At 38.3% G+C, this 13028-nt stretch overlaps 1 long non-coding RNA gene across 1 annotated transcript; it reads right to left on the reverse strand.

Moving 5' to 3' along the window:
- Positions 1-1444: 1444 nt before the first annotated feature.
- On the reverse strand, positions 1445-12397 carry LOC129266286 (uncharacterized). The gene is made up of 3 exons (XR_010294314.1): positions 12271-12397; positions 4140-4345; positions 1445-1823 (listed from the first exon to the last, which is right to left on the reverse strand). It is a non-coding gene; the product is annotated as an uncharacterized LOC129266286 (long non-coding RNA).
- Between the last annotated feature and the right edge of the window lie 631 nt (positions 12398-13028).

A 13028-nucleotide genomic window follows, 5' to 3' on the forward strand; every position in this document is an offset into this window, starting at 1 on the left:
CAGAATCTAACTCTTAGAGCACCTAAATTCTACCGTAGGCCTACAATATGTGTTTACCATGCTTAGAAAACGCATATTTCTTAAGCTATTTTTAAACAAGTCCCTACTGCTCAAGAGTGAACGAGTCGCTTCCTCACACATATTCGAAAATATTTTGACCTGCTTTTTTTATCGGTTGCTTTGCTCCCTCACATACCCCAACAATTTTATGTCCTCTACATTTCTTCTGCTTGGTCACTTCGCTCCCTCTCACATATTCCCCAAATCTCTTGTCCCTTGCATTTTTCTTCTCTGTCATTTCGCTCATTTCGGGGGGGGGGGGGGGCTGATTCAGTCCCCCTTGTGATCTCGGCCGTTGATCTCGCAATCGTGACGAAAATTGGCACGCGCGTTACCCATGGCATTATCTAAAATACCATAATATCAAAATCTGCTCAAAAATATTATTTTGTATACATATTTAATCCAATGGAAATTCTATTTTCAGTCATAATTGACAAAGGCATCATTATTCTTGCACTGATTGGTTGAAAATAATCAAATCTTTGCTTTTTATAATTGGAATAGTACCACGAAGTGATCTCATTGAAAAACAAGTGGAACGCCTCTGGCAGTCTCGCCTGCATTACGCAATTTAATATAGCAGCAGTGCTAACTTTGAAAACTACTATAAAATAATTATTCACAAAAAATATTTTGACCTGCTTTTTTTATCGGTTGCTTGTTCCCTCACATACCCCAATAATTTTATGTCCTCTACATTTCTTCTGCTTGGTCACTTCGCTCCCTCTCACATATTCCCCAAATCTCTTGTCCCTTGCATTTTTCTTCTCTGTCATTTCGCTCTCTCGCATATATTGCAAAATAATTTTCTGCTGTCGCTTCGCTCCCTTGCACATATCCCAAAAATGTTTTGCCCCCCCCCCGTATTTTTTTTTCTGCAGACAGCCATGTCCCGTTCATACTCTCTCTCCAATACATTGAAATGATGGGGGGGGGGGGCACTTTGGATATGAGAGTTACTGAACAATTGAAAATCAGTGAATTATTTGGCTTTTTTTTCTTTTGTTTAGTTAATATTTTCTGTGTGAGTGAAACTTCCGAAGGATTATACCCGTTTCGTTACATAAAACATATAAGTATTTTGAGAAATACCAACAGAAAAAAAAACCCAGATTCTTCCTGACTGTTCAAATCCTTAAAAAAATTATGGTAATCTTCGCCCTCTCAGGCATTGATCACAGGCTCCCCCAACACCCGTCTCTCTTTCTCTATCACCCCCATTCTTAATTCATCTTTTTGTCTCTATCCAACAGCTCATTCATAACTATCGCCTTGTTCTATCCTGTTCTATTCTTCTGTCAGCTTGCTGTCATTCCTACTTTTCACAAACTTTTTTCTCTTCTGACATTCTAAGTCAGAATGAATATACTGTAAGACATCATTTTTGCAACACGTTCAAATTTAATGAATGCACTTTTGTTACATGCCCAGTGGTAAACTTTTTCATTGAGCTATTTTAAATAATCAGAATGCACATAGCGTAAATTATTTGTTGTAAAGTTTTGCGAGTCATGTTTGTCCAAACTTAAGAGCAAGTAATGTACACGGCGGGACTTCTGCTGTGTGGTTTCAGCCTCTTCTCCAAGTTTTTAATAGTCCATTATTGCTGTTATCTTCCACTTTACCCCTCTTGGACTTTCTGATATTGAGTAGGAGTGGTCCTCGAGAAATGAAGGTGCTGAAGACTTTGCAGTATCTGGGAGGTTGTTTGCTGAATCAAAACGTCTTTCTTTCGGGGAATTCCTTGGCTTGGATGAACTCTGTACGAGATGAATGAATTTAAAAAAAGAAACATATAAGAAATATTGAACAAAAACAGATAGAAGAATGAAAAGATAGCTTTAAATTTTTCAATTAAATATTCGATAATACATGAAGAATAATATTTATTTAGGAATCAAACCTTTTCCAGTGACTTGCAACAAAATAAATGTTTTTTTTTTTAAATATTCATGATGATATATTAACCCTATCTAGCCCCTGGGGGGGGGGCTTAATAAGCTTAATAAGCCCCCCCATCCACATTTTTCACGATAAGTCCACAATGTGAAACGAGGTACTACAATTTTTTTTTTCGTTCAATTCTCGCAGAGCTTTTAGACAAAATTCGAGACGCCCAGATACGCAGTTACGCAACATTTTATGAGTTCATGTTGGACCGAAAATTGCTCAAAAATATTATTTTGTATACATATTTAATCCAATGGAAATTCTATTTTCAGTCATAATTGACAAATGCATCATTATTCTTGCACTAATTGGTTGGAAATAATCAAATCTTGCTTTTTATAATTGGAATAGTGCCACGAAGTGATCCCATTGAAAAACAAGTGGAACGCCTCTGGCAGTCTCGCCTGCATTACGCAATTTAATATCGCAGCAGTGCTAACTTTGAAAACTACTATAAAATAATCATTCACAAAAACATCATTCATATAATGACATAATACTACGTTCATTGACCATAAATGACATTTGAACAGAGACTTAAGACTGTCAACTACACCCATGTCCACATTTCATTCACTCTATCCATAAACTTTCAAAGTTATGATGGCACTTCAACAATTACCCCAACATGGCCCAAGTTTATTGACCTTAACTGACCTTTGACTTGGTTTTGTGACCTGAAACTCACAGGGGATGTTCAGTGATGCTTGATTACTCTTATATCCCAAGTGTTATGAACTAGATCCATAAACTTTCATAGTTAGGATGGTAATTCAACAAATACCCCCAACACGGCCAAAGTTCATTGACCTTTAATGACCTTTGACCATGGTCATGTGACCTGAAACTCGTACAGGATGTTCAGTGATACTTGATTACTCTTATGTCCAAGTTTTATGAACTAGATCCATAAACTTTCAGAGCTAGGATGGTAATTTAACATATACCCCCAACACGGCCAAAGTTCATTGACCTTAAATGACCATTCACCATGGTCATGTGACCTGGAACTCGCACAGGATATTCAGTGGTACTTGATTAACCTAATGTCCAAGTTTCATGAACTAAATCCATAAATTTTCAAAGTTATGATGGTAATTCAACAAATACCCCCAACTTGGCAAAAGTTCATTGACCCTAAATGACCTTTGACCTTGGTCATGTGACCTGAAACTCAGGCAGGATGTTCACTAATACTTGATTAACCTTATGTCCAAGTTTCATGGACTAGATCCATAAATTTTCAAAGTTATGATAGTAATTCAACAAATACCCCCAACTTGACCAAAGTTCATTGACCCTAAATGACCTTTGACCTTGGTCACGTGACCTGAAACTCGAGCAGGATGTTTACTAATACTTGATTAACCTTATTCCCAAGTTTCATGAACTAGGTCCATATACTTTCTAAGTTATGATGTCATTTCAAAAACTTAACCTTAGGTTAAGATTTGATGCCGCCGCCGCCGTCGGAAAAGCGGCGCCTATAGTCTCGCTCTGCTATGCAGGCGAGACAAAAACCAATAAAATACATAAGGCCCCAAAACTAAGAAATACGTATGGAATTATAGAACCAATACATAAGATTAGAAATTTGTTTTACCATTTTTTTCAGGAGCACATTTGTTTAGAAATCATAGAATTTGGGGAATTATTTAGAGATTTACCTTTAGAGCAGAGAATTCTATATTTAGGCATAAATTAGCATTATTAATTTATTAAAAATAAATTTAAATTCTGTAAAATCAGCGATACACCCTTAGCTCCATGCTTGCAGATTACACTGATGGTGACGTGTGTATTGGTTTTCGTTGCGATCGACGGAGATCTGAAGAGGGGGACCAAAAAGCCTCCCCCCCCCCCCCCGGGCTATGCAATCTAAAAGTAGCCCAGGATTATTATGTAGGGTAAACCAAATTTTTAATATATTTGTTCATTTAGTAAGAGTTTACTGTAAATACACAGTAAAGGCCCAGGTCCATGGTTAGCCTCCCAAATAGGATAATTTTCATCTATATTTGGCTACTGAAAATGGAATATTTAAAGCAATGTTCTATCAAACCAAAGGTAGATAATACAGAGATAATATTTCTTTAGAACACATGTATGATATAGATCTACTCTACCTTCTGAAGACGAGGCAGGAAATCAAATATGGTTGGGACAGCATCCTGTCTAAGACGAGTCACTTGCCCAGTCCTGTCAAAGCTACCATCTTCAAAATGAGCAAAACGGAGTACAAAGCTCTTGGAGGAATTCAATGAAGCTCGCTTCATATTGACCATCCATACTGTGTTACAGTACCGGTTCAGTCCAACGGCTGAATGGGAATCTGCAGCAAATGTAAACACATGTCATAAAATCAATTACACATAATTAAGGGGCCCCTGCTTAACGCGATCAGAAATCCATTCAATATGATTGAACTTAATATCATGCAGAAACCAATATGCATATATATATAATTAACAAATTCAGACCTTTGAACCGACTTGCATATATAATGAGATGTGACCTTTGACCTGCGGACTCCGAATTCGAACTTAGCCTGTATTTTGTGGTCATCTACCTACACACCAAAATTTTTTTTTAATCCATTAAATATTTTTCGAGTTATTGCGCGGAAACCCAAGTGGGGGGGGGGGGACGGACAGGGGCAACGCTTAATGCCCCCTCTGGGCTTCGTCTGCGGGGGCATAAAAACTCTAGGCCTACATGTACTCAGCAGGGGCCCGTTTCTCAACACTTGGACAAGTTAGTCATATAACTTTATCTACCAAACACAGAGTTAGTTCCAATCTTACCCAAAAGGATTAACTAGAATCCATTTATATCGTATACTATTGGTGGAAAGTACATGAAACGTAGCCTTAGTCACAAAATAGCATAATTTTCAAAAAGTAAAATTATGATAAAACCTAATAATAATAATAATCCGCTTTTATATAGCGCTTAATACATTGAATGAAAAGATAGCTTAAAAATTTTCAATTAAATATTTGATAATACATAAAGAATAATATTTATTTAGGAATCAAACCTTTTCCAGTGACTTGCAACAAAATAAATGTTTTTTTTTTTTATATTCATGATGATATATTAACCCTATCTAGCCCCTGGGGGGGGGGGGGCTTAATAAGCCCCCCCATCCACATTTTTTACGATAAGTCCACAATGAGAAACGAGGTACCACAATTTTTTTTTTCGTTCAATTCTCGCAGAGCTTTTGAGACCAAATTCGAGACGCCCGGATACGCAGTAACCCAACATTTTATGAGTTTATGTTGGACCAAAAATTGCTAAAAAATATTATTTTGTATACATATTTAATCCAATGGAAATTCTGTTTTCAGTCATAATTGACAAATGCATCATTATTCTTGCACTGATTGGTTGAAAATAATCAAATCTTTGCTTTTTATAATTGGAATAGTACCACGAAGTGATCCCATTGAAAAAAACCAATAAAATACATAAGGCCCCAAAACTAAGAAATACGTATGGAATTATAAAACCAATAAAATACATAAGATTAGAAATTTGATTTACCATTTGTTTCAGGAGCACATTTGTTTAGAAATCATAGAATTTGGGGAATTATTTAGAGATTTACCTTTAAAGCAGAGAATTCTATATTTAGGCATAAATTAGCATTATTAATTTATTAAAAATAAATTTAAATTCTGTAAAATCAGCGATACACCCTTAGCTCCATGCTTGCAGATTACATTGATGGTGACGTGTGTATTGGTTTTTGTTGCGATCGATGGAGATCTGAAGAGGGGGACCAAAAAGCCTCCCACCCCCCCCCCGGGCTATGCAATCTAAAAGTAGCCCAGGATTATTATGTAGGGTAAACCAAATTTTTTATATTATTGTTCATTTAGTAAGAGTTTACTGTAAATACACAGTAAAGGCCCAGGTCCATGGTTACCCTCCCAAATAGGATAATTTTCATCTCTATTTGGCTACTGAAAATGGAATATTTAAAAAAAAAGGAGGAATTACCTCCTTTTTTGTTGGAAAAGTATTGTAGGATATGATTTTAATTACTAAATATGTTAAAAAATAGCTCAAAGTTATATTCTCATGAAAAGTTGATTTTTTTTCTCGCTCGCTTCGCTTGCTCAGGACTTATATATATATATATATATAAAGCAGCCTTTTGGCACATGTTCTATACTGCGCCCCTCGTTGTTTTTTTGTTTTGTTTTTTACTCTTCACGCTACTGCCGCAAATAATCCTCTTCACAGTGGCGCGTACAGACCACCGTGACAAAAAAGGAATCTAAAGAGAGAAGAATTAAATAAATTTATTATCTGGATTTCATGTCAAAATCTATCACAAAATTGGATTTTTGTATTAAAAAGGTATAAAAAAAATTGCTCGCTCGCTTCGCTCGCTCGCAACTTTTTTTAAAGAAAAGTTCTGGCCTTCTCAAAATAGTCGCCTTACTACACCATTACGCCTATTCATACCATGATATGACCGGGAAATTTTTGGCTCTTGCCCCCCCCCCCCTGGCCACCGAACCCTGTTACGCCGCTGTAAAAATGCTGTGCATCATCATCATCATCATCTACCTACACACCCAAATTTTTTAAAAATCTGTTGAATATTTCATAAGATATCTTTAAGGAGCTGTGATCTTTGACCTGCATACTCCGAATTCGAACTTAGCCTGTACTATGGTGTCATGTACCTACACACCAAATTTTTTTTTAATCAATATATATAAATAAAAATATATTTCGATTTATTGCGCGGAAACCGAGTGGGGGGGGCGGGCGAATCAACGGACAGGGGCAACGCTTAATGCCCCCTCCGGACTTTGTCTGCGGGGGCATAATTACCAAGGAGCTGCATTTCTCAAAATAGTCGCCTTATTACACCATTACGCCTATTCATACCATGATATGACCGGGAAATTTTTGGCTCTTGCCCCCCCCCCCCCTGGCCACCGAACCCTGTTACGCCGCTGTAAAAATGCTGTGCATCATCATCATCATCTACCTACACACCCAATTTTTTTAAAAATCTGTTGCATATTTCATAAGATATCTTTAAGGAGCTGTGATCTTTGACCTGCATACTCCGAATTCGAACTTAGCCTGTATTGGTATCATCTACCTACACACTCAAATTTGTTTAAATATGTAGAATATTTTTAAAGTAATCATGCGGAAACTAAATTGCATATTTAATGAGCCGTGACCTTTGACCTGCCGACTACGAATTCGAACTTAACCTGTATTTTGGTGTCATCTACCTACACACTCAAATTCGTTTAAATATTTAGAATATTTCATAAGTAATCATGCGGAAACTAAATTGCATATTTAATGAGCCGTGACCTTTGACCTGCCGACTCCGAACTTAGCCTGTATTTGGTGTCATCTACCTACACACCATAATTTTTATAAATCTGTTGAATATTTCATAAGTCATCATGCGAAAACCAACTCGGATATTTCATGAGCTGTGACCTTGGACCTGCAGACTCTGAATTCAAAGTTAGCCTGTACTATGGTGTCATGTACCTACACACCAAAAATTTTTTTAATCAATATATATAAATCAAAATATATTTCGATTTATTGCGCGGAAACCAAGTGGGGGGCGGGCGAAAAAACGGACAGGGGCAACGCTTAATGCCCCCTCCGGACTTTGTCTGCGGGGGCATAATTACCAAGGAGCTGCATTTCTCAAAATAGTCGCCTTATTACACCATTACGCCTATTCATACCATGATATGACCGGGAAATTTTTGGCTCTTGCCCCCCCCCCCCCCTGGCCACCGAACCCTGTTACGCCGCTGTAAAAATGCTGTGCATCATCATCATCATCTACCTACACACCCAAATTTTTTAAAAATCTGTTGCATATTTCATAAGATATCTTTAAGGAGCTGTGATCTTTGACCTGCATACTCCGAATTCGAACTTAGCCTGTATTGGTATCATCTACCTACACACTCAAATTTGTTTAAATATGTAGAATATTTTTAAAGTAATCATGCGGAAACTAAATTGCATATTTAATGAGCCGTGACCTTTGACCTGCCGACTACGAATTCGAACTTAACCTGTATTTTGGTGTCATCTACCTACACACTCAAATTCGTTTAAATATTTAGAATATTTCATAAGTAATCATGCGGAAACTAAATTGCATATTTAATGAGCCGTGACCTTTGACCTGCCGACTCCGAACTTAGCCTGTATTTGGTGTCATCTACCTACACACCATAATTTTTATAAATCTGTTGAATATTTCATAAGTCATCATGCGAAAACCAACTCGGATATTTCATGAGCTGTGACTTTGGACCTGCAGACTCTGAATTCAAAGTTAGCCTGTACTATGGTGTCATGTACCTACACACCAAAAAATGTTTTAATCAATATATATAAATCGAAATATATTTCGATTTATTGCGCGGAAACCAAGTGGGGGGGGGGGGGGGGCGGGCGAATCAACGGACAGGGGCAGCGCTTAATGCCCCCTCCGGACTTTGTCTGCGGGGGCATAATTACCAAGGAGCTGCATTTCTCAAAATAGTCGCCTTATTACACCATTACGCCTATTCATACCATGATATGACCGGGAAATGTTTGGCTCTTGCCCCCCCCCCCCGGCCACCGAACCCTCTTACGCCGCTGTAAAAATGCTGTGCATCATCATCATCATCTACCTACACACCCAAATTTTTTTTAAATCTGTTGCATATTTCATAAGATATCTTTAAGGAGCTGTGATCTTTGACCTGCATACTCCGAATTCGAACTTAGCCTGTATTGGTATCATCTACCTACACACTCAAATTTGTTTAAATATGTAGAATATTTTTAAAGTAATCATGCGGAAACTAAATTGCATATTTAATGAGCCGTGACCTTTGACCTGCCGACTACGAATTCGAACTTAACCTGTATTTTGGTGTCATCTACCTACACACTCAAATTCGTTTAAATATTTAGAATATTTCATAAGTAATCATGCGGAAACTAAATTGCATATTTAATGAGCCGTGACCTTTGACCTGCCGACTCCGAACTTAGCCTGTATTTGGTGTCATCTACCTACACACCATAATTTTTATAAATCTGTTGAATATTTCATAAGTCATCATGCGAAAACCAACTCGGATATTTCATGAGCTGTGACCTTGGACCTGCAGACTCTGAATTCAAAGTTAGCCTGTACTATGGTGTCATGTACCTACACACCAAAATTTTTTTAAATCAATATATATAAATCAAAATATATTTCGATTTATTGCATGGAAACCAAGTGGGGGGGCGGGCGAATCAACGGACAGGGGCAACGCTTAATGCCCCCTCCGGACTTTGTCTGCGGGGGCATAATTACCAAGGAGCTGCATTTCTCAAAATAGTCGCCTTATTACACCATTACGCCTATTCATACCATGATATGACCGGGAAATTTTTGGCTCTTGCCCCCCCCCCCCCCCCCCCTGGCCACCGAACCCTGTTACGCCGCTGTAAAAATGCTGTGCATCATCATCATCATCTACCTACACACCCAAATTTTTTAAAAATCTGTTGCATATTTCATAAGATATCTTTAAGGAGCTGTGATCTTTGACCTGCATACTCCGAATTCGAACTTAGCCTGTATTGGTATCATCTACCTACACACTCAAATTTGTTTAAATATGTAGAATATTTTTAAAGTAATCATGCGGAAACTAAATTGCATATTTAATGAGCCGTGACCTTTGACCTGCCGACTACGAATTCGAACTTAACCTGTATTTTGGTGTCATCTACCTACACACTCAAATTCGTTTAAATATTTAGAATATTTCATAAGTAATCATGCGGAAACTAAATTGCATATTTAATGAGCCGTGACCTTTGACCTGCCGACTCCGAACTTAGCCTGTATTTGGTGTCATCTACCTACACACCATAATTTTTATAAATCTGTTGAATATTTCATAAGTCATCATGCGAAAACCAACTCGGATATTTCATGAGCTGTGACTTTGGACCTGCAGACTCTGAATTCAAAGTTAGCCTGTACTATGGTGTCATGTACCTACACACCAAAAATTTTTTTAATCAATATATATAAATCGAAATATATTTCGATTTATTGCGCGGAAACCAAGTGGGGGGGGGGGGGGGGCGGGCAAATCAACGGACAGGGGCAGCGCTTAATGCCCCCTCCGGACTTTGTCTGCGGGGGCATAATTACCAAGGAGCTGCATTTCTCAAAATAGTCGCCTTATTACACCATTACGCCTATTCATACCATGATATGACCGGGAAATGTTTGGCTCTTGCCCCCCCCCCCCCCGGCCACCGAACCCTGTTACGCCGCTGTAAAAATGCTGTGCATCATCATCATCATCTACCTACACACCCAAATTTTTTAAAAATCTGTTGCATATTTCATAAGATATCTTTAAGGAGCTTTGATCTTTGACCTGCATACTCCGAATTCGAACTTAGCCTGTATTGGTATCATCTACCTACACACTCAAATTTGTTTAAATATGTAGTAATGTAGAATATTTTTAAAGTAATCATGCGGAACCTAAATTGCATATTTAATGAGCCGTGACCTTTAACCTGCCGACTACGAATTCGAACTTAACCTGTATTTTGGTGTCATCTACCTACACACTCAAATTCGTTTAAATATGTAGAATATTTCATAAGTCATCATGTGGAAACCAACTCGGATATTTCATGAGCTGTGACCTTGGACCTGCAGACTGCGAATTCAAAGTTAGCCTGTACTATGGTGTCATATACCTACACACCAAAATTTTTTTTAATCAATATATATAAATCGAAATATATTTCGATTTATTGCGCGGAAACCAAGTGGGGGGGGGGGGGGCGGGCGAATCAACGGACAGGGGCAACGCTTAATGCCCCCTCCGGACTTTGTCTGCGGGGGCATAATTACCGAGGAGCTGCATTTGAAGCGAGCCTGAATCAAGGCTGTGAAATTCATTAGCGCCACCATCTGGCTTCCTTTTATTTGCGTAAAAAGAAGAGACACGCGAAGTCACTTTCTAGTCCAAACTCCAAAGTAATCAAATTTGCTTTTTTTTTTAAATATGATTTTGATTTAATTAAAAATATACTATTGACTTTTTGTATTATGGCTACTCACCGCAAAGCGCCCCGGTGAGTAGCGAGGAGTTTCGGCAAATATTAATTCTGTATTGTAATGAAGCGATGTTTGCCAACTTCACAGAAATCCAGGGCCAAATGCAGTTCGGTGTACGAGGTTAGTACTATAGTCGATCTATACATGTACTGTAGCAACTATATGTAGCAACTAACCTCGAACTAGTAATGAGTGGGGCCAGGGCCAGTACCACAACTACGGTATACTAGTACAGCAGGCGATGGTTCGTGTAAGCTCCACTACACTTCACTACTGCTAACCTCCGCTTCACCTATAGGCTATAGTGGAGTGTTTAATGGCTGGCTATACGAACCATCGCCTGATTTTTTTAGGCCTAGTCACTCAAGGGTTCATTACATGCCGCCGCGCACAGAAAAATCAAGCAATAGAAGTTGTGTGTTGTGGACACCAGAAGTGGGATCACAGCACGCGTGACCCACTAGTTAGAAATCCATTGCCAAACGTGGTTAATGGTGCGAGGTTAGTATACTAATACTAACCTCGCAATACACGTGAGTCACTGAGTGGAGTAGCCTAACGTTAAGTTAGAACTTAGAGTTTCATACGGCATGTACGGCCCACTCACACATATTGCGAGGTTAGTATTAGTATACTAACCTTGCACCACGAACCGCGTTTGGCAGTGGATTTCTAACTAGTGGGTCGCGCGTGCTGGGATTTCACTTCTTGGGTCCACAACACACGACTTCTATGGCTTGATTTTTCTGTGCGCGGCGGCATGTAATGAACCCTTGGGTGTGTACGGCCAGGCATCAATAACTTTTGTTGTCATCCAATTTCAATGAAATTTTCAGCATTTTGCTCGAAATGAATTTTACATTATTTATTAAGATCAAGGCCTAAATATCTTCAACCTGTATAATTCATAACCATTTTACTTTTTAGGTGTGCAGAAAAGACCAACCCCCCCCCCCCCAATGGTCTGCTGACTACAGTACATAAACTTAAATACACGGGACTAGTATTGTTACACAGCTTTTTGCAAATGCAAGTTTGGTAACGACTAACGAATTCCCATTTTTTTTTCAACGTAATTTTGAAGTCGAAAACATAGCTGAACTTACGAATGCAATGTCCGTCCACATCCTACCGATTAGAGCAGTTGTATGCAGCTCATGTAGGCATGAATAACGTGAAATCTAAGCTAATAAGTTCACCAACATGCCAATCTGAGCTGTGAAAAAGTGTGATCGTCCGGAGCGAAAACAGCTTGAGCAAGGTGCAGCCAATCAGCGACCTTCTTATGTCCCCTTCGAGACAGAGGAGACGAAATGATTTTATGTCAAAAAGACTCAAAACACAAAATCATTTCGTCGACGAAATAATTTTGTGTCAAAACCACAAAATCATTTCGTCGACGAAATTTTTTTGTGTTTTGACACAAAATCATTTCGTCGACAAAATTTTTTTGTGTTTTGACACAAAATCATTTCGTCAACGAAATTTTTTTGTGGTTTTGACACAAAATGATTTCGTCGACGGAATAGATTTTCGCATCGCAACGAAATAAATTTTGTGGACGCAATTACATTTAGTCTCGACGAAAATTGATTTTGTGTGACAAAAAATAATTTCGTATACGAAATAAAACTGCGTCATGACGAAATGATTTTCATATGAACAAAAACACATTTTGTGTACGGAATGGCGTGAATTGGACGGAATTTACCATCGGACATTTGGTGCGCCATTTCGTTTGATAAAAATTCATTTCGTATGGCACGCCAAATAAACTTTGTGGACGCAATTACATTTCGTCTGGACGAAATTGATTTCGTGCATTTCGTCGAGACGAAATTGATTTTGTGTGACAAAAAATAAA

Source organism: Lytechinus pictus, chromosome 8 (assembly GCF_037042905.1).
Source record: "Lytechinus pictus isolate F3 Inbred chromosome 8, Lp3.0, whole genome shotgun sequence".
In the NCBI taxonomy this organism is placed as follows: Eukaryota; Metazoa; Echinodermata; class Echinoidea; order Temnopleuroida; family Toxopneustidae; genus Lytechinus; species Lytechinus pictus.